The following is a 23,536-nucleotide window of genomic DNA, read 5'->3' on the forward strand; positions in this document are numbered from 1 at the left end:
GTGTTGTCACTGGACCTGAGAGACAGCACAGAGATAATCCCAGCTATTCCCCATCTTTTCTCCTTCTTGTCTGTTGCTTTTCTTTTTCTTTTCTCAGTTTTTCTTTTTTTTTTTTTTTCCTTATGTTATGACAAAAGCACTTCATTAGGGCTAATGATTAAGGAACAATCTGAAGCCAGGACAGGATAGTATCTGTGGGAAAGCAGCTTTTGTGGCTGCTGCCCCATGGAAGCATCCTGGTTCTCACTCCTCATGCAGCTGCAGAGGTAGCTCCTCATTTTGGGGGGGTCTTCTGAGGCAGCAGCAGAAGCCACAAACTGCTGTGCTTCATTCCACACCACACAGTTACTTACAACAAACAGCACTTGAGGGTGGGGGTATAAAACAGGATGTTTGGGACACATTCAGTACGCTGCCTACACCTTAATGCAGAGGTCTTTTGGGGATGTTAGCTGAGGAAGAAGGATATTACTAGTCTGAAAACCTACCTTTGACCAATACTAAGCCACAAAGAATAAAATCCCATATTTTCTTGCTGTTGATACCCCCAATGAAATGATGATGGAGCAAAACAGCCCTCAGTTTTCATGATCTTAGATATACTGCCCCTCCAGTGAGCAGGAACAGAGCATGTCCCCCTGCTCCCATGGAACATGACTTCTCAAGTAACTCACATGGCAGAGCATTTTATATGGACTGACCAGTTATTCTATAAAAAGAAAATAGGAAAGGTCAGGTCTGCTTAGGAATCTGGCACCCCATGCCAAGAACAAGCCTATAGAAATTAAAAAGGAGCAAGAAAGAAGCTTCAGGGTGGGGACCTGGAACATGGAGTTCATTCCCACCCTCACTGCCTTCTGGAAGGGCTCTGCCCATCAGCTCAGTAACATCAGTTTGCCACACAGCTGCCAGAAGCTGGCCTGGCCTGGATGGGGCAGGTACCCTCTCTCAACTAGATCCCTGTTGTTTGTATACATTTCAAAAGGCAAGCTGGAATGTCTCAGGGTTAAATTCATTGGGGGTTTTTGTTGTATATTCTGTAACAGCAACACAGTTCGGGACCAAATTTTCTGTCCCCAGGAATCAGCTCCAGCAAGAGGCCAAGAGCCAACAACACTTCCCACCTTGATGTAGACGTCTTGCTTAACTCAAACAAATCTCTCCTGATTTACATGGAAATGAGATACAAAGATTCAAGCAACAGTTCTCTTTTAATCTTAAATTCTGGTTCAAATCATATTCTGTGTATGAATTCCTTGGTGTAGGATTGCTGACAAATGCACCAGGACTCTCTGACTTGACTTTGCCAAGAGATCCCTTAAAGCCCAATAAAACTACACAAAACCTGGTACTAGTACCTGGCACTGCATGAGTAGTTTCCAAATCTGCAGGCACTGAAGAACAGGAGTTATGATTGGGATATTAAAACACCTTGGAAAATGCAGATGCAGATTCTGTAGAAATCTCTTACCTGTGTTAGGTGCTGGAATAAAATTGCAGGTCACTCAGTGAACTTAAAGGAAGATCCTGTTTTGACTTTCAGCTTGGGATCATCTCCATTCAGTTCTGTCACAAACTACACTTGGTCCTCTTGCCAAGGGGCTGCTCACACAACTGCTGCCTCTGAATTAGCTGTTGGAGGGGAAGAAGTGGTTTGTGAATTGCCCAGTTCTGAAGCCCTTTCCTACTCAGAAATATTCTAGTTTTAAATATTAAGCCAGTACATGACTATTCAACTTCTCTGATGCTTTCCTTTTAAGTATCTGTACTCTCTTGCTTTACATATTGATTTCTTAGCATGCAACCAAAAATTAAGATGAAATACCTACTGTGCCATGGAAAAGGAGAGTCACATACTAAGAAACCCTTTCGCCTGTTTTTTACCACGTCATTAAATCCAAATTACATGGAATGCAAATTCTGTTAGAAATTATTCTCCCAAGCATTCCACCAGCTCCAAAATGTATTCAAAAAATAATTTTTGAAATCTGTTACTATTAGAATCTCAGAACAAATTAACTTACATGCACTACCAGTTATTTTAGCTACTTCTACTCTTCAGTGCAAAAGTAAAACAAAATTTTTAAGTGTGCAGTTCCAAAACTTTAGCCCATGTATTCATCTGTCAAAGAAGGAAACCTGTGCACATATCCCTGTAAGAATAATAGGAGGACAAGATTTCCTTTCCCATTCATGTTTAAAGCCAGTTAAGCTTGTAGCCCTCAGTCTAACAGGAGAAAGACTGGTCACACATTTCTCATGTATTCTAATTACTAAAGAGCAAATAAGTTTTTTCTCCAAGAATGAAAGAATCACAAAATCATTTGGGTTGGAAAAGACCTCTGAGATCATCAAGTCCAACCTTTGATCACCACCATGTCAATTCGACCATGGAATTAAGTACCACATGCAGTCATTTCTTGAATGCCTCCAGGGAAAGTGACTCCACCACCTCCTTGGGCACTTGAGCAGTCCATTCCAGTGTTTAACAACCCTTTCCATCAAGAAATTCCTCCTGATGTCCAACCTGGACCTCCCTTGGCATAGCTTAAAGCCATGTCCTCTTGTCCTGTCACTGTTGCCTGGGAGAAGAGGCCAACCCCTACTGGGCTACACCTTCCTGTCAGGGAGTTGTAAAGAGATATAAAGTCCCTCTCAGCCTCCTTTTCTGCAGGATAAACAACCCCAGCTCCCTCAGCCGCTCCTCATAGGACTTACTCTCTAGTTAGCACACACTCAGGAATTTTTTAGGCTCTCACTTCACAGCACTAGTCCCCAGGTCCATGAGATGACATTATTCCTCTCAACACAGGACATGCACCTCTCACTTATCGGTGAATTGTGTGCAAGCAAACACAAGACAAAAGCTGATGTGTTAAGAAAAAATAGCTCACCACAGTGATGAAATACATCCACTGCTACAGTAATGCCACAAAAAAAAAAAAAAAAAGGCACTTAGGACAGCTCTCTTCTGCTTTCTACAGAAGAAGACAGGGGTGTCTGCTCTCTCCCAGCCCAAATGCCAGCACAGGCCAGGTATGCAGAAGTTCCTGTAGCCTACATCAAATGATAACCTACAAATATGCTGAGGATGAGAAGGAAAAGAATTTATTTAAGTGGCTGCAGACCCAAGCAGCCCCCACTACTAAGCGTGCATTCTGAGTCTTGAAATCAAACTTTGCCCATCTTCATAGCTCCTGCACACACTGCTGCAAAAAACAACTTCCAAGGAGCTACACCTGTTGGAACAGGCATAAAATATTCCCCACTCCACTTTGAGCACAACTGCCTCCCTCTCTGACATAGCTGCACTGAGGCAGGTGGGAAGACAAGGCAAGCCCTGGGTAAGCTGCACCTGGGGACCAGCAGACTGCCCTATATTCCTATGCAATCCCTCGAAGGTGGTTTAGAACCCACCCCACTCTCCTTGCTGCTCTCAGCTGTCTCTAAAGACTTATGAATTTTTATAAATCCAAAGCATCAACAACAGGCAAGCATTGAAAGCTGCCCTCAGCTTGACATGCTCTTTTCCTTGTGGCAATCATCTCAGAGCTGTGTACCTGTATCTTTAAGCAAATAGACCAACAAATTTCCCTGATTTTACTTGACATTTTTTCTAATCCTCTCCCTTTACTTAGGAGCTGCCTCTTTCTCTTCCCTTCCATTCAAACAAGCCACCAGCGAGAAACATGCCTCCTCTGTAGCTCTTACCAAGTGTGCAAGAGCTCTCACATATCTTTACCTCACTGACCCTTCATCTCTTTTCAAAACACAGATAAGAAACAACATTTTCTTATCTTTCTAAGAACTGGGAACACTTTCTACTTCTATTAGTTTTTGCCACCCCATTAAACACTCTAAGAGTCTTCATGAAAAAAAATATGCATAAATATGGTAGTTTTCTGATAGATTCCAAGCAACCAGTTTTTCAGTGGATAGTATTCCAAACTGTACTGCTAGCAAGAAGCTTTGTCAAAAGATTAAATATGATGGGATGTGCAGAGAAAATCACTTATGTCAAGCCCATTTGTCTCTCCCAAAGAAAACCAAGCCAACCAACCAAAGATAATGTGGATGCTTCTATTCACCTTACCAAAATGCCACTTCCGTTAGAAAGATAAAATCAGGACACAGAAAATTAGGTTTTACATCTGGATAATTTTTCCAAAGAAGTCCAGCACCTTTGTTTAAGCTCAACTTAAAGGACTGCACACCATTTCTCAGAGTTTCTGGGCAGTTGCTGCTCTCCCTCTCAGAGGTATCTGTTCCTCAGTATTGGTTGGCATTAAGCAGGGCAAGACATAATTTCCTTGAAAGATACAGCTTTCATTCCAAGTCACAAAAATACCTCATGAAACAATTTTTTTTCTTTTCAATTTTGGCCAACTTTAATGGTAATTATGGGGATTGCCAATTATTGTTATAAATCTAGAAATACAGCAGGAAATTCCTTGTAAAAGAATCTATAATATACTTTCACAAAGTTATCAGGAATCTTATCTAATTCTTCATTAGTATGATGAGATATTACATAAAGGAGTAAGATTAAGAGTCGATTCATGTTATGTAAACCTGGAAAGAGGTTCCAGAAGCTTAAAAGAATTGGATCCCATAAATAATTTCATCTTTGCCTTTTTTTTTTTTTTAAATTTTCTTGTGAAATCTGTCTCCTTTGCTTTGATGCCTTTGATTGAAAGGCATTGTGTAAATGACTCACATTTGCACAGCTCTGAAACACGAACACCAACAAAAGCCGAAACATACAATTTGGTGTATTTTCTTGCTGACTAAACACTTTTCCTTGTATCTTGCTTTGCTTGGAGGGTAAATTGTCAGTTTCAAAGCTGAATGAGTGCGTCAATGAGTTGGGTAGCAGACTATTGGTACAGTGCGATAATTAAGGGATCTTAGTTCTTAAACAATGCTGATAAAACAGAAATCCCTCTCCCTTTTTTCTGGATTACCTTTAGAACTGAAATCAGAGCACGTTATATGAATAATAATTTGCACCTTCTGTGAATGATAAAAGATTGAATCAAATTTTAACTAGACTCTATTTGTAAATCCCTCAGGATGACATAATTACTATTCAACACATACTTTAATTAGCTGTACACATCTATTTCATAGTATTTAACAGGTTTAAACAGCTTCTATTGTCTGTTGAATGGATGTTCCATTCTTATCAAAATGGAAACAATTCTGAATTTCCTAAACTGGAGGAAATTTGCTTACAGAAGTTAAGAAATTACCTGAAATTACCGTTCTTATAGTCAAATACTTTTTGGTTGTCTTCAGTTGTTTTTAATTTTTAAAGTTGTTTCAAATTCACCAATGGTACAAAGAATTGACAATGCACTGATGTAAATTATTGTTGCTGCTGCTTCTTTCCTTCTGACGAAAAAAGGTCATAGTTGCATTGTCTGGTGAAAAGAAAAATCTATTCAAAATTTTGCATAGAATTTGGAATTAATACAAGCCGGGCTGGGACACAATTTCTTTTCCTGGTTTGGATTACAGCATGTCCTCACCTCTAAAAAGCACTACTGCTTTCATTGCTCCATCAAGGGCCAGAAACAGGTTGAAATTTGGCAAGCCATACCTTCAGGTGAAACTGAAGAATTACCATTTGAGACCTTGGTGCTCACATTGTGTAACAGTATGTACTTGCTCAGCTGCAGGGGCTGTTCTTAAAACCAGTGGGATCTGCAGAACAATGAGGCTTGGTCACACATGCAGCTGCCATGAGTTGAGGCTTAGTGCAAATCACAAGCACAACCTTCCCTGAAATCAGAGAATCCCAGAATCTTATAGGTTGGAAAAGACCTCGATGGTCATTGAGTCCAACCATTACCCTAACATTGCCAGGTTCACCGCTAAACCACATCCCAAAGCGCCACATCCACCCTTCTTTTTAATATCTCCAGGGATGCTCAAGCAAATGAGAATGACAATGATGGTGTGCAGACGCATTTGCACGTGGTATGTTTTCATATTTTGTCAAACTGCCCCAAGTGAGATTAAAATGTTTGCTTAAATACTTATTTTATACTCTTTTTGTGTATAAAAGGGTATACTCTTTTATACACATAAAGATATATAAATATATAAAACTTTAAGGGTATGATTTATAACTCTTAAGTTATAACTCTTTAGACAACTCACTGTTCCCAGAGCCAAATCCAAATGAAGATAATCGACACCCAGCTGAGCTGAGAGGGAAAAGCAGGACTAGGAGTGCTTTGCTCTCCCAGACATCTTGGTTTTACTGGGATCACAGAGAAGCCACGACCTCCATAGTCACTGTAAGGGAGCACTGCCAGGACCTAAGAGTCTAGGGAAAGGGAAAGACCAAGTACACTGCCCTGGCAGAGGAGAAACTAAACAACTTGAGTAGAAGGTCTGAAAGATATTTTAGGTACTACTCCTCCCAATTACCCAATCTTAGGACTTAAGTAATAATCCTTAGAAACAAACAAACAAACAAACAACCCCCCCTAAACCATACACAAATGCCTTCCAATGCATTTGAGATCCTTTTGTTTTATCTTTCTCTTGCTTCTTTAGGCTACCCCCATGTCATATTTTCAGCAATTCCTTGTAGCAACAATGTATTTTTTTTGTAAGTGGAGGTAAAGATTCTTACACTTCATATTATCTCATAACAGGGCTTTCCAAGACTTGTTACACATTGCAAGCTTTACATAAAATTGCAGACATTGTGTTGGGAAGCTAATCTGTTTTGCCCCTGAAACAGAATCAAGTAAAACAAAATAAAAATAAACTTATCCAGTTGGGAATGCTACTTGTTTCGTAGTTATGTTTCTTCTACTGTGTATGATGGAAGTGTAATTGCGCAATCATTAAAAATTAAAAAGATATGGATGACTCAAATGTATCAATCTGACCCCTTTTCTTTCTCAGCAGATTTAGGGATGGAAGAGAAAAAAAAAAAAAGGGGGGGGGGGGGGCAGGCTGTGGTATATATTCCAAGGTGTTTTATACTTTACCAGCACCTCTCTTTTACCCTCAATTTCCACCCTGCCTTGCTGTGGTCTCAGCTGAGACCCAACAAGAGAAGGTAATAGGGTTCCAAACCTTTCTGGGAACTTCCCACTGCAAGTACTGGAAACATACTAGAATACAGAGCAGGCTAGGAGCAACAGGCTCCTCTGCTTCCATCATGCAAACAAAGCAGGCTGCAATCGTCTGTGCCAGTGCCTGTCCGTGAGCAGCCCGCTGGTTCCCCCTCGTCAGCATGCCATGGGAACCTAATTTGGAGGTGACAAAAAGATGGACCTCATGTAGCTGCACTGCATATCTATCTTCAAGTCATTACCTGGGAGAAGAGAAAAGCTGTTTGTACTCTCCCCAGTAAACTTACTCTCCTTGATTTTCCTAACACTACAATGGAAGTTCCCTGTCTGTTATGTCGGTCTCTTGCTTTGTATTGGAAAAGCGGAAAATTACAGGGAGAAAAATGGTGCAAAATACAGTCACTGTGTAGCATTAGCATAGTGCTGGATACTCTCTAATTACACAGAGTACTGTTGATGTGCTGATAAAAATAATCATACTGATTACTTATATATATCCTATTGGAAAGAGAAGTAGTTAGAGCTCAGCCAGCTATAGAGGGAAAAACTACAGGAGGCCAAACAAGGATTTACAATTCTTTTCCACTTGAATGACATCATCTGTGAGGAAACACGCATTTTGGTGGAGCACAGTACAGAAGAACTTTGTGAGAGTGAAAAAAGTCTGATAGTAGATACAGGCAGCAAAACCATGAGATTCGAGCATCATAAAATGGATGGTAGTACCAGCTCACACAGAGCACCCAATACGTTCCATCCCTAGCTGAATCCTACTATCTTACAATACTTACACTGTATTATTTATTATTTGCATTATATATTATTTGCATTGCAGTATCCCCAGCAAGGCCTCCAGGAAACCCCATAGGAGTATTTTCATGTTTGGTTGATTAGTTTTGCATCTGCATAAAAATATTTGCCTTGTTGCCTGAAACCTTGACTTCAGCATGGAAACACACAAAAAGCAGGAAATAAATCTGATCTTTCTGCTTTCCAACTCCAAGTTGATAAATTTTTAAAATAATTATAATAATTAAAGATGAAGTTAATAATACAAGGAATGTCTTAAAATTACATTGAGTGTGTCAGATTTATGAAAGCACTTCTAAGTTCTGCTGAAGCCCCAAGTAACTGCAAACCTGTTGAGTAGTGAGCACAGGCATCTGAGCCACCAATACCCCTTCCAAATCTTAATTACTATATCTGTGGAATACCTGACTATGGAAATCAGCTACAATGATACGTGTTGTGCATGGCTGTGGTTTCACCATGAAGGCAGTAACATTTACACATGAAACTCGTTCTGTGGGTAACGCTTGAAAAAATAAATGTATGTATATGCATGTCCAGAAGAAAGAAAACTTGACAGAAACATCAAGTTTGCAGTGTTGTGTTTTCTAAACACAAAATATTGTAAGCAGAAACATTGTCCCTACATAATACATGTTGGCATGATCACAGTTCATTCTTGTGTGAATAATTTGGGATAGCATTAGAAAAATTGCAAATATGGCACTTAATTTTATTAAGAAAACAACTGATGCAATAGCAGCTATGGCAAAAATGGGATGGTAAACAGGCTGGGGTTTTACCAAGTTTTTCCCTGGGCCTTTCTGATAGTTAAAAAAGGTATTTTATGGAAACCATACAGTCATGTTGAAGGAGACTGTACATCCTACAGTAGGAAAGGTAGATACAACTAAGTCAGCTAAGTGTTTTGGCTTTATTAATTCCTTTGAGGGAATTGAAAAGATTAATTTCTGAATGTTGATTAATGTGGACCTGGAACTACATCACTGGATGGAGTAGTCTGTCAAACATGGAGGAAAGGATGGAACAGATCAACTCTTACCAACCACTTGTTTGGTGAGCTTGAGCTGATAGGCATTACTTTATTCTCAAAATATTTTAAAGACCCACAAGCCATGCAGTGGGAAAACATGAGTGTCATATTTGGGATCTGCCAAGTAGAATATAGCTGGAAAAAAATTTGGTCCTAAGTCTCAAAGTATAGCAGATCTGTGCCCTGATTCGCTTACATTCATCCAAACCTCCTTCTGTGCCCTGTGCTTAGATTAGGTTGTGCACACAACCTATTTTCTATTTATGCAACATCTGCTCTGCTTTGAGATTGTGAGCAAGAACATTTCCAGGCTCCAAAGCAGGATGAGATTACAGACTGGCAAACTGAGCTAGATAAAACAAGCCCAGAGCCACAAAGATGTTCAACTCAGATTATTAAAGATTCAAAAAATGTCTCTATTTCACATTAATATAAGTGATTTCCCATATTTATACTTCCTTCCAGTTTTGAGAAGGAAGAGAAACAGAGTGCTTAATTAGTAGAAGTTTGTCTAGTGCTGTTCTTTCACATGACCAGAGTGACAAATCTTGTGGCTATCATGTGTAGAGCCATAATTAAACCTTCAGCCCTGATTATTCAGATCTTGGAGAGTCATCTAAGCCCTGTCGTCCCGACACAATGATGTTCTCCTACCACTGGAATGAAGAGGAGAGTACAGGAGGAAAGGAGACATCCAAGCCCAGACAACGCCAGTATGAAAAATTTTCACCTTGTGGGAACACTGCAGGGACTGAGAGGGGAAAAAAGGTGCAGTGCTGCTGAAACACGGGGAGATGGCAGGGATGATACAGGGTCCCCCGAAGGTGACCAGTTCAGAATAAGGAGGGTGCTTTTTTCCTAAGGAGCAACCAGCAAAATTTCTGTTAACATCTGCAGTAAAATTAACTGCAGTGGTTCCTGTGAAAATCACCTCTGTGGGCAGCAAGGCCAGAATTTGTTCTGCAGCAGCAAAAGCCACTATGCATGGAATATCTGTTTAATTTGTTTTAATAGCAACAGGCAGAAGGTTAAAAATCTGACCAAGGCAACAGCCTCAGGGTGACTAACAGTACCACAGAGCTGCTCTTACCTTCCTGCTGGACTTGGCTTTCCTGATTGCATCTCAGACTCACTGGCAAAGTACATGTGAACAGAGATGCTGCTGCTGCTGAACTGAAGTTCAACAGCCCCACTGATACTCTGGGAGCTCATAAGCTCACAAAAATTCCCACCCCAGCTCAAATTCACAAGCTGGCCAGAAAGACAGTGGTTCACCAGTTTGGGTATCCAAATACTTTCACCTGAGTTCAGTGGAATAATAGTTCACTGACAGCCTCCAAATAAATAAATAAATACATACATACATACATAAATCCCTCTTTACTTGGCCATGATTGAGGGCTTCTTCCTCCCTTGGAGGAGGCTGCAAGACAAGGAATGCCATTCAGCCAGTAGGAACTGGCTGCATCAAAAAGCAGCCAGAATTTCTCCCTCTCCCCATTCTTCCCCTCCCCAACACAATAGACCTGAAAACAAAAGACAGATTATTAGGTTTAAGTATGTAGCCCATTCTCCACATACCCTTTCCTCTCTCCTCCCACCCCTTCTTCGGCACATCTGGTAACCATGTGTGGCAAGTGCTAATGAAGACTTTCCTGAGTGAGCTACAATTAGTTCCGACTGCTGTACGCCTCTCTCGGCTGTACCGAGGATAAATACCAAAACAAAACAAATATCTTCCCTTCACTGTTCCTGAAACCTCCTCTTGCCCCTGGGATTCCCCTTCCTCATTTGCTGCTGAAATGAGAACAAAAAAATTAGTGTAAGCAAATACTTTGAGGTGGTCTTCTGCCTGATTTCTTTTCTGTTTTTAAATCAGCATTTTATTCATTTTGATTGAACACGACAGGCAGGCAACAGTGTTTCTATGATCCTGTCTACAATAGAGAATTGTTAAACAGATGTCCATTTTTTTTTCCTCCTAGCCTGGCAGTATTATACACATAGCAGTTTTATCTGCTTGAGCAGATCAAATTTGTGTGTGTGAGTGTGTGTGTTGCCATTTGGAGTGATTAGAATAAGCCGCACAGAGGAAAGATATATTGTGCACAATTAAGCCCATCTCCAGACCGCACATTTTTGTTTACTCTTGGTATCCTCTCCTTTCCCCAATCAAGCTACTAATAGAGCTGTTTCAAGTTTCAACAAGACCACATTAAGTGCTGGTCTCCGCATGAAACAGAATGCCAAACCCCGGCCCCTCCCCAAGATCTAAGCACCAGCCTCCCTGTCCTCCTTTACATTTCTCTCTGAAATTGCCATGGCCCTCACCTTCAAAATTCCTAATGATTCCCCCCGTAGACACGCGGTGCACTGTGAAATTTCACAGTGTGAGACTTTACATATTCTTTGTCATTTCTCTCAGCTGCGTCATGCAACATGATTGCCACTGACCAACCCCTACTTGAAAGTATGTTCCCACTAAACAAACAATCCAGATAATTGCTGTGGAAGTGATGATATCTGCATACATCATATTTCAATTATACCTTATTCACTCAAAAAATGGCTATGACCCTCCTGCGCCTTTTGAACGGCACCATATATGGAAATTTAAAAAAACTAAGTTCTAAAAGCAGAACAAAAGCAAAACTGATGCTTAAAAAGGAGTTATTCTCTTAAAATACACATATTTCTACTTGCCAAATGATTTCTCAGAGAAGATGATAGGCTGGAGTAATGCAGGGAGGGGGGAACAAAAGGGGTTTTAATCATGGTTTGGATTAAAGAGTTGTATAACAATTGCTCTCCTTCCAGGCACATATACTGTACATGCTCACTGTAAATGATCAGTATTTAAAGAAACAAAGTGCACCATGACACATTTAACATAAAGACAGCTGCATATACATTAACACTTGATTAATCAAAAGACACTGGTTATCTTTCTCCCTCATGATACCAGGAAATAGCACTTACGCATACAGGACTGACAGCCAAAGGCAGGCTTCTCCCCTACCCCAATTTAAAGTACATAAAACACACTATGGGGGAAAAAAAAATAAAAAAGCACAAGACTCTTTCTAATTTGAGGGCCTCTTTTTGGACAAAAAATATTGCTTCATCTCCACATAGTCTTGTTTTTCTCTGCACCAAGCAGATAGTAGAGCAAAGCCGCGGCACTTCTAGCAGTATTTTTCTATAAAACATAAATTTTACACTTTGAAAAAAGGCTAATTTTATTGGTAATGAATACCAGTAATAACTTAATGAGTCACTGCAGTACACACTTTAAGGAGGAGCCGGTGCTAATGCGTGAATAATTATTGACACAATTAAGTGCCCAACACTGGGCCTGTTAAACTGCTTCTGGCACGTGAGGACTCCTTAATGGCTCCATGGCATCATACAATGACCCTAAAAGGTTTTAAACTGCAGAGACCTCCCTTTTGCTACTGCAAGGGATCCTTGGATCTTCAATCCCTTCCCAGCCAGATAATGCTGAATTGGCAAGGATTTACATCCTGTGGGGTGTTTTGCCTGTTGCCAGGCTGAATAATTACCTATTTACTGATTCTGTAAACAGTAAGCTCACCCTTTGACCTGCCTTGGGAGAGACTGTCTGGTCCATAACCCTGCCGGGGGCTTCTTCCTGCCTAATAGTAACTCTGTGAGCCATGGCTGCTGCTGGAAACCTGGCTGCTCCCTTCCCACTGATGGCTCCAAAGCACAAGATGCCAGCAACACACCAGCCACTGAATCCAAAGTGTGGGGGGGGGATTAATCTCCAACTTACCTACAAAAGCTTTCTTGAAACTGGAAAAGAGTATTCGGCACAAAAAAGTCACAGCGTGAAACACCTCCAAGCTGTTTGGGCAGCCTCAGGAAACATGTACTCCCATCCCAAGACACCCAAGCCCCCTCAGCTCTATTGCACACACTCTGCTTCCCTCTTTTACAATGTGTGCCAGTGTACAGATGTCCCAAATCTCTGGCCCCACTGTGCATACCACGCTTATCTGCGGCAAATACAGCAGAATCTCTGGAGATATCTGCAGGTTTCCAGCAGAGTTATTTGCGAGGCAACATTATCATCAAGAAACCCATAAAAAAGTCACCTCTGGCAAATAACTCTTGACCGTGTTTCACAAGAAGGGCGCTTGTGTCCTCTGAATGGACACGGCTGTCTGTGAGTCCTGCCAAGACGCCTCATCAGTGAGCTGGAGCAACACATGCACTCACACAAAAATTGACCCTTTTTGCTGAGATCCTGAACTCCCTCTGACCTTCCCCAAGCTATTCCAGCATGCATGGAGGTCCATGAGGTAGATGAACAAGCAGACAGACAGGATAATATTTTATGTTAAAATCTGCATAGCCTGAGTACTGCACCTACAGAGCTGTCACTGAGGTGTCCCCAGCCAAGGGTTAATGAAATGGCTTTGCATTTTCTCATCTGCAAAATGCAAACACAGATGCTGCCGTCTTTGTAGGGTGATGTAGGCACATATTCATTTCGAAAAAATGCACTGTACTGGACACAACAAAAAAGAACAGGAAAATAGAGCTGACCTGAAAAATACATGTCCTGAATTAGGAACTACCAAACACAGTCTAGTACTTCTCACACAAGAGAAGGCTTGGAAGGGAGATAGCACTTCAAAAACTAAGTAGCTTCATTAATTTCCTTTTATTAGATAATGGTAAATTATAAACCCGAGTCCTTTTTCCTGACAGACACCACAGGCCAACGCCCAGCTCACTGAGACCTGGAGCAAAGCTACAGGTTGTCCATGTCCCACATGATGACACATTCCCACTGATGCAGTTCTACCAGACCTTCCACAACCCAAGGCCTTTTCTGAAACACCAGGAGTACACATAAGTTGGAAAGAAGATTGGCATCATGCATAATGAACTGAGGTGTTGTTACTGTTAACTGCCTGATTTCTGAGTGGAGAGGAACAGGGAGGTATCTTTCCCCATTGGCTGCCCCCCAATAAGTCACAGGACCTGCCTTAAAGAGCAGTGAGAGTTTCACTTGCAGCTGTATTGTGCCAGCTCAATGGTACCAGACTTCATAAACGGCTCTTGACCTCTTGCCCTAGCTTGCAGCAGAAGACAGCTGTTCTAACAAGAGCAGTCCTGCAAACCCAAGCAGGGTTTGTGTGGTTCCACTGGAGCAGGATTTCACTGCTAAATGTCCAGTGCTGCTGACACCCAGCCCTAGGAAACTCCCAGTCTGCCCTTTCTTCTCTGTAATAAACCAAATGTGCAACAAAATATTGCCACATCCCATGCATATATTGACACAATTGGGACTTCAACCCCAATTTTGCTTTGTGTTTTTCAAATGGCTTTGTTTATCTTAAGATAAAGCACATGTTCTGGCCTGATGCAGGGGCCAGCCACGTTGGGGAACGGAGTCAGTGCATGCACTGGGCCCTGGGTCACCTGAGGATGGAACCCCTCCTGAAGTGTTGACCTGTGGCAGGAACCAGAGATCCCTGAGACACTTGCAGAATCGGTCCCCTTTAAAAAAGAAAGAAATGATGAATTTTTTATGACTTGCTGCGCGAAACGTACGTTTTGAAGTCAGCTGGTGTGAAAACTGCAGGGAAAAGGAATCAAACTTTAGGCTGCTGGTCATAGGTTTTTATAACATGGAGAAGAAAAAACCAGACATTGTGTTTGCATTCTATTTCTGGCCCTTTTAAGCTGTAACAGCATGAGTGGTATTTGCATCAGGAGTTACCATATATCATTGCAAGCAACATATGCATAGATGGAAAAAAGATGACGGCAGCAGCAGGTTCAGTGAAATCTCAGGATCTCTCTGTGATAGGGACCTGCTAAAGGTTTGGTTTTATTTAGCGTAGCTTAAAATGTCATTGGCATATGTGTTTCTCAATTAACACCAATTTAATACACTCCAGAAGTGTTCTATTCTGAGAGCAGGCTTCAGAGTTTACAAAGGATCTAACCTGACATTTTAGCACAGGATATCCAGACCCATTTACAAACAGGAAAGCACACTATGAAGGCTAGATTTTTTTTGTTTCACATTGTGTTATGATGCATCTAATGATAAATACAAAAGTCAGAAAATCCTAGCAAACAGTGCTGTACTATGGGAATTATGAGTCCCTCCATCCTCTGTGAGTCACTCATATCCCCCAGATGAAATGGTGCCTTGCAGCAATGCAGAGTTTCAGCAAGTGCATGGTTGATTTTCCTTCCCTATGCCTTAACCATGCTGCACATTTTCCTCAATTGATAAGCTGCAAACTCACCAATAGAATAAGTAACAAATACTTTAAAAAACCACAAAAGCAGACCCCAAACTCAACAAGAAGTAGTCACTGATCCTGAAAACCCTGGACCTTATGACAAAATTTTGAGGAGGGAAAGATTCACTGATGATGGCTTCCTAAATGATAAATACAGATGTCCAACAGAACCCCAGAAAGCAACCACTGATAGGCTGAAGGATTATTTATTAAACAAAAGGATGAATAAAGAATAGGCAAGTATCATTTCATATGAACTTTACACAGACTATATGAATGCCTACAGTCTATTTAAAAAGAGCACCTGGCATTATTAATATTGATTTTGGAATATACAATTCATTAGATGCAATGGGCCAAATTCATCCCTGATGAAACCGGTAACTTTGGAGAAGCTGCATGACACAGAAATACCTCTCCTCAAATCTAGTTAACTGTTTATTCTGAAATCAGTGACAACACTGGGGAAAAAACATTCAAAAAAAAACTGGGAGAAAAAGGTTAAAATCAAGCAGATCAAGCTTAGGCAATACCGGTTTTCAACTTGCCCATTAATTCTGTCCTGTTGTGTGTCCATTGTCAGCACCAAAGAAGGGATACCAGCCCAGGTTTTTGCAGTTCAAAAGTGTATCACAGGGCATTCACACAAGAGGGCAGAAGTGTGATTGGAGGGACAACCTGAATTCGGCCTTAATTATCAGTGTTTGGCTTTGCAATTAGTATGAACTTTCCTCCTTTTCTAAAGGGGATAAAAAAAAAAGATAAATACTAAATCTATTACATACAACTGCTGAAGCTTTGCAAAACACACATCCCTGGCAATGTTTAGCCTCTGCACAAAAATCTACTCTTTGAGCTTCAGGGAATGAGCTGGAGTGCAGAAAATAAGGTCCAGTCTGGTCTCCAGCCAATTGGACACCTCACCAATTTTTCCCATTTCCCAGCTGCATTTCTGGGGAAACTCCAGCCGATGCCAGTGTAGGAAGGTAGGAATGCACAGGAAGGAGATTGGGAGAGGAGGTGCTCACCATCCTGCTCCAGCTGCTCTGGCAGGTCCATGGATGTCTAGTTCAGCACGTACTGCAGGAGTGGAGGTGGTTTGGTCCCAGCTGAGCTCAGCTCCTCTGACACCCCTGTTTGGCTGCTGCTGTGACACTGACTCACTGCCTAGAAAATGACCATGAAAGTGAAACAGAGACTTTCATAGGCTTGTGTCGTCACCAGGTTTGGACAGAGCCTCACAGCATGACAAAATTCTACTGCTGAAACCTGGAATTTCACGGCATGACAAAATTCTACTGCTAAAACTTAGAATTTTTTTCAATAGAGAATTTTAAAGAAAGCCCAAGGCAGAGAAAAGATGAAAGTTTTTTGGTCCAACAGGATCATTTAAAATAAACTGAAGCAATCTAAAGACATCAGACTTCTACTGTCTCTTGCAATAAATAATTTGGAATAATCTTGCCTTGTAACAACATTCTCACCTACACACTGTCTAGAGCATGTGTGTTTGTCTATACCCACATATATATAAACACATCCTTGAATACAAACAGTTGGAAAGACTTCATCCCGAGCATGACTTGCCAGGAAATCTGGAGAATTCTGATATATGGTGAGTTAAAATATTAACAGATGTGCACATTCAAAGTGAGAATTTAATCGTGAATTTGATCAGGAATACACATTGAACTCTGCTAGAAAGAACTCTGAAATTCAATACTACTATCCAAGATGTTATTTGTTAAATAACAGGAAATCTTGTGCTTCAGATTCTTCAATTCCTGGTTCCAGTGCAAGCCTAGAGTTGCTCATGCTGTTTTGGTCCTCTGAAAACTTAACTCCAAAGACAGGACTCCCTCACCAGGCACCCCAGTGGGTATTCACATCACCTAACTTCAGGGATCTATAACTGCTCATGGAGTCAAGGGAAATTCCTAGTATGGCTGCTCTGAAGCCCCCTTGGATGAGCCTACCTTTCTCTATTGATTACACAGATGGCTTTAGCTCCTAATTTAGGTACCTAATTTAGATGAGGCTCCATGGTGTGATAATTTCATCCTCAAACCTTACAGTAGCACACATGCTAGTCACTACAAGCTAACTCAATCCCAAATGAGTGGGGTCTGAGCTAAATTCAGGCTTCTGCTAAAAATGAGCCCACATGCAGATCTAGATGCCCTCAAGCTTTAAGAATCAAAGATCTTACACTAGGTGGAAGTTTCTCTGAGCTAGCTATAGCTTTTCCTGGAAATCTGGATTATTTATAGCTTTATAAGCCGTAAAGACCCTGTCAAAAGGTTCCTTATTTATTTTATTCCAATTATATGGTAATTTTTATATCCCTTTTTTCCAGCCTTCAGTTATCGCTACTGAAGAATTTTTATGTTATACTTCATAAGCAGCAGAGAACTTACAGAAGTACAGATACCTTGCCTGGAATTCACATATCACTCCCCATTAAAGTGTCGCCTCCCTTCCTTTTCCTCTCCCAGCTTATAACACGCAGCAGTGGGAAATAAGCAGGCAAAGTCCTGTTAAAGCTGGAAAGAAAATCTACCTACACAATGGAATTAGAATCACAGAATGATTTAGGCTGGAAAAGACCTCTAAGATCATCTATTCCAACTTTTGACTGATGATCATCTTGTCAATCAGAACAGAGCCCTGAATGCCACATCCAGTCATTTCTTGAACACCTCCAGGGATGGGGACTCTATCACCTCCCTGGGCAGCCTGTTTCAAAGCTTAACAACCCTTTTGTGAAGAAGTTTATCCTGATGTCCAACCTGAACCTCCCTGGCACAGCTTGAGGCCATTTCCTCTTGTCCTGTCCCTTGTTTCCTGGGAGCAGAGCCTGACCCCCACCGAGCTGCACCCTTGTGTCAGTGAGTTGTGGAGAGTGAGAAGGCCTCCCCGAGCCTCCTTTTCTCCAGGTTAAACACCCCCAGCTCCCTCAGCTGCTCCTTATCAGACTTGTGCTCTAGATCCTTCCCCAGCTCTGTTGCCTTTTTCCGGCACCTCAATGTCTTTCTTGTAGTGAGGGACCAAGAACTGGACACAGGACTCAAGGTGTGGCCTCACCAGTGCCGCGTACAAAGGGACAATCACTTCCCTGGACCTGCTGACCACATAAGTTTTGATACAGTTATCACACTGAGCCAGGCAGAGGACATGCCTGTGTGCAAGTTCTCCATCTGTGCTGGATATACAGCATCCGAAAGGGTTAAGAGAGAGAGGAGAGCTTTCAGAAATACCTAGGAACAAGGATGCCTGCAGGGTGTGCTCAGTTTGTTTTGAAGATATGTTGTTCTAACACTGGTGGAGTATATTGCTATTTGGTATCCTGCTAGACAACTCTGTGGCTGGATTTGTGTCAGATCAGTTAAACTTTCTGTGAGGATGTTCATTCCAGCCAGGATCAAACCCTGGGCCTGCACAGGCCAGCCCACAGGACAGGCTGTGGTAGGACTGTATTGAGCACAAGCACTGCTGCCTTCACCCTTCCCAGGCTTCCCAGGTGAGGGGACAGCTCCATCCACACCACTGGGAGCACATTGTGCTACATGGGACACACTCAGCACCTCCACAGAGAGCACTGGGACTCATCCACTACTCACTCATGCACTGCTTGTCTTTATTTCTAGCCTAAGTTACTCCTGCTCCAAACAGCCCCTTCCTTTTCCTTCCTTTTGCACTTTTGCATCTTTTCATGCTGCCTTTTGGGGGTTAATTCTTTTTTTTTTTTTTTTTTTTTTTAAAAACAGGTGACAGGAGCACAATATGCTCTCCTCAGGACAATATCTAACCATCCTGCCAGTCTCGTCTCCACCTATTTGACATATATCCTAAAAATGGACAAATTCTTCTGGAATGCCTAATAAATCTCCCCCCTCAATACTGAATTCATCCAAACATGTTTCAGGATACAAAGTGTTGCCTCTTCACTATGTTTTCAAGACAAGTTTTGAACTCTCAGCACTTAAAGTTGAGGTGCTCAAGTAATACCTTTGTCCATAATAAAACTGACTGCTCTTTGCTTCCTGCCTCTTCGTCTCAAAGGACTTTTTTTTTGCACATTCTGAAGTAACTGCATCTTCTTAATGGCATCCAGTGAGGAACTTTATACAAAGCATTTCAGCACTTAAATAAATCATATCCCCAGTTGTTCCCTGACCACTGTTTTACAAACCCTTCCTATGAAGGAGGAAAAACAATCTAATTAGTTAATCTTTGCACAGTACTTTGAAGAAGAAAGTGCTGTGTCTGTTTGAACATTCTTACACCACCTGGTGCGTTGCTTTTGGTTCAGTCTTCAAAACAGATCAGGATCCAACACCAGCCCCCCTAGGAACCATCCCAAAGAGCCCTGCGAGCCACCCTCACTTTCTGCCTTGTTGGGATGCTCCTCAGATGAAACCACTCTCCACACACACACACACACACACACATATCTATATCCAGAAAGAAAATAAAACGCCTTTCAAATCCTAACTGTGTAGTTTGGCTGTGTACTACAGGCCTTTTTCTGTAAATAAACACATGCTCAAAACTCTCACTGGTTTGAGGACTGATCATGAACCCTTTACCCATGTACTCATTAATATTCCCCTCACCAGCAGTGCTGGATGAACGTCTGACTGTTGGGATAAGGGTGTCGCAGTACATGATTTTGAGATTTTCATGGCTATGCAAACCAGCAAGAGAGTTACTAAAACACAAAAAAGGTAGCAACAACTTCTAATCAGTGAGTCTCCTCTGGCCTGGAAGAGAGCTTGGTGAAGAAGTAAGCCAGAAACAGATCAACTCTCTCTAATTTACAACACAAGGTATCAATTAAATAAATTAATCAAGGGACAATTAATATCTTGTACAGTAGCAGGAAATTCAGGCCCTGCTTGTGCGGCACATGGCCTGGGTTTGAAAGCTGGTTAGACCCCACGTCGTGAGGTTTTTATTGCCGAGGAGCTGGTGCTACTTCTCTTTCATCCAACGCCTTGGCTTTTTGTTTTCTGTTTTTAAGTGAGGGCTTGCGGTTGTTTCTAACCCATATGTCTCTAGTTTTGAGCCGCGTGGTTTGCCCCCTCTGTCTCTCATCATTGCTTTTGGCCCAGTTTCTTGACAGGAAATGCGAGATTTATTTTGTCTGGCCTGAACTACATTGTTCCTTCCTGACTACTGGTGTTACTTCACTCCAAATAACATGGCCTTGTGCTTATTGCCTGTGCAAGGTCAGAGCCTGAGGGGAACAGGCGTACTTAGGAGCAGTGGTGAGAGAAGGGGATAAAGCTTACAGGGCAAGCAAAGAGACTAAAAGGCAGAGGGGAGATGGAGAAAAAGGTAAGAAATTAAGATATGATGTAAAAACTTTTGGTTTGGAGGAAATCCCCTTCAGACAGCAATAAGCTGAACTGCTGCTACGGAACTGGATATGGATTCAATCCAAGCTACTAATGCTAACATTATCATATGAAGCAGGACATTGCCAGGTAATTTTTACCACAAATTTAAGGAGAAGAAAAGTTACCAAAATTGATACAAGAAATTTTAAGTATATTGCTAAAGATTTTCAATCTTTGGTCACTCGGCAGAACAAGCAGCATGGAACGTGGAACGAATCTGTGGTTCAGAGCAAAGCAAGCTGAATGCAAACAAACATAAATGCTGAAAACCAAACATCAGTTCTTAAACTAATTATATTTGAGTTCCTCTGGTGCTTGTAGAAAGATTTGTAAACCTTTGCCTGGTATCATTAAGTACATAGTAAATGAACTAGTAAAAGGTGGGGCAGGAGCTGTGCTAGGCATTGCAGCGCTGCTGAAACCCGTGGCACTCAAGCCTAAACCAAGAGCAGAACAGTCTTGCAATAAAACAGTCAGCTTTATTATGAACAAAGATAATATTTGAGCAGCTCAGCTAAAAGCCGCCAAACTGCTTTTTGACTCATCAAAGGGCTAAAAACCCCATCTCTCCCCATTTATCTGACCTAAAATAAATCCAAAGCAAAAAACAAAGCTAATTCTCCAGCCAGCAGAGACACATACCTTGCCAGCATCCCAGCCTGCAATGCATTTACTCTGAGTGGGAAATGCAGCTCTAGCCTGCCCACACACTTGCTGTTATCCTTGAAATTGGACTGAAGGAAGTTGTTCATAACTTCAGATAAGCACAAGGGTAATGGGCACTTTTGCCTAGAACACATCCAAACACTAGAGTAAGTACCTTTTTCACACGAAATTCTTCATCTTAGGCTGATCTCAAATTTTGTTTTGTAGGACACTTTTGACAAAGTCATCCCCACAGCATTTATACCCGTGATGGTTCAGGAGGAGCTCAAATGCCTGCTGAAAGCCTGCAGTCACAAATTAGCTACTAACCAGCAAGTCTACGATGTTCAAATATCTTTGGATAACTCTAGAAGTTCTGATGCTTTTGTGACTTTTGTCTGATACCAGTCAAAACAAATTGCTCAGGATGGGGCCAGGAGCCTGGGAGAAGGGAAGAATAGCTTTTCAAACAACCTGAACAGGCATTGCCAGCACTTAAAAATCAGTCCAGGCTCCCTCATGGTAGTCTTTTGCTACCTCAAACACTAAATCACATTACTGGATCAGTACCACATTGCTCCTGGGCACTGGGCAGCTCTGTGTGGTACAGAAAGCCAGTGCTCTGTCCTGTCATGTTTTGATCTGCACAGATAAGAGCCTAAGCAATATCCCAGAATTCTGCTCCCCGAGTATCACATCATGTTCCCATACATGGTCAGCCAGCTTCTTCTCACTGAAGGGAAAATGGTTTTCTGTACCAGCTTGGAGGGGGTGTCTTGGGAGATGGGTCTTGCTTTTCATTCCAGAAACACAAGGCCTGTGTGCACACTGATTCAAACAACTCATTTACTTGGTCAAAGCTGGAGAAGAGTCTAAAAAATGTGGTACATGGCAGAACATGGGACCAATTGGCTCCAAAGAGGGAGGATCAGGGCCTCCCCTTTCTACAGGAGGTTGTTACATTGGCTCAGCTGAGTGTTGTGTGAGAAGTAAGAAGAGCCGGGATTGTCCTTTGCCATTTGGGGTGCAAATTTCTAGCTGAGGCATTGCTTTACTGCAGCATGACACTAGCAGCCATCTGACTGCATGCTGAAGTTTCTGTCTCTTTTATGCTATTACCTAAAATCACTTTTCCTCATGAAATTGGGATTGTCTCAGTGTACTGGCTTAGAAACACGTGGTCAAGCTTTATGGTCCAGTTCTACTCATTTTTTGCTGAGGTCTGAAGACTCAAAAGCTTATCAAATTAAGAATGGTTCTTTAGTGAAAAATGGATTATAAATTGAATTTAAGTTGGCAAGACCTTTTCAGCAGGGTGGTGAGGCAAATATGCCCAGTGCCAACTTCCCCATACTCAAGTGAGAGGCTAAAACCTGTGGGCCACCTTCAGCAGTGCTTTGCACCCTTCAGAGTCTACTTATTTCATTGCCATTAGGTTTAAAGAATGTTTAACATTCCATGATTGCCCTACTTTACAGTCCCTTCATTTTCTAAGCTTAAAAAATAGGGATGTTGCAACACTGTAGTGTTTCTGTTGTGATTGTCATGATGGAAGCAGAGCCAACGCAATTTGCCCATGTTTTACTCACTGCCATCTGGCAGGGATATGGTGGCATGCTAATCTTCACAGGACTCTTGTTTTTCAACTATCTGCTGGACAACTAAGGAGATCACCAGGCTGCTGGGATGAGTGCCAGATGGGAGGCAGGTATGTTTATGAGTTTAAGATTCTTATTTTCTTTCAGTGCTTTCACATGCTGTTCATGGAGTGGCAGGAAAAGTGAAAAGGGGGAGGAGGGGATGAGTCAGTGACTAGACTACAACTGTTCAAAATCACTTTGAAGTTCTGCAAAAGGTGGTTGTTCACAGTCCACCTCTTATCTGCTGTTTGCTCACTTGGCCTTGAGGTCTGGATGGGCTTTGTGGAAGTCCTTCCCAGTGCTTTGCCCTGTGTTCCCAGTCTGACAGGCAAACACATGGCTGAACACACATATAGAACTCAATAAAATGGTCACATTTTTTTCCTCTCTTCCTCATTTTTGTAGCTCTGGTGAGCTCTGGGTTGATGGAAGGACAGTCATATGCTACCTCACCAGTAATTACAGGCAGCTGACATGGTGTTAGCAGTGCAGCTGAGTCTTGCAGAGGAAGTAGAATTATGGCAGCTTTGTATCAAGAACGAGAGAAAAGTCTTTGCTCATCTTCCTGGACTTCAGGGCTGCTTAATGGCAAATATTGCTGTAAAAAGATGGAGACTGG

At 41.8% G+C, this 23,536-nt stretch overlaps 1 protein-coding gene across 4 annotated transcripts in view; it reads right to left on the reverse strand.

Moving 5' to 3' along the window:
- The window catches only part of SOX5 (SRY-box 5), a 601,783-nt gene that overhangs the window by 329,980 nt on the left and 248,267 nt on the right, over window positions 1-23,536 (reverse strand). For 3 of the 4 annotated variants that reach the window (XM_017736702.1, XM_017736703.1, XM_017736701.1), the window contains exon 3: window positions 1,472-1,632. The exons of the other annotated variant lie outside the window; for it this stretch is intronic. The gene's annotated coding sequence lies outside the window, so the exon portion shown is untranslated. The remainder of the gene's footprint in view (window positions 1-1,471; window positions 1,633-23,536) is intronic. 4 annotated transcript variants of the gene reach the window in all.

This window comes from Corvus brachyrhynchos, unplaced genomic scaffold (assembly GCF_000691975.1).
Source record: "Corvus brachyrhynchos isolate BGI_N302 unplaced genomic scaffold, ASM69197v1 scaffold246, whole genome shotgun sequence".
Taxonomy (NCBI): domain Eukaryota; kingdom Metazoa; phylum Chordata; class Aves; order Passeriformes; family Corvidae; genus Corvus; species Corvus brachyrhynchos.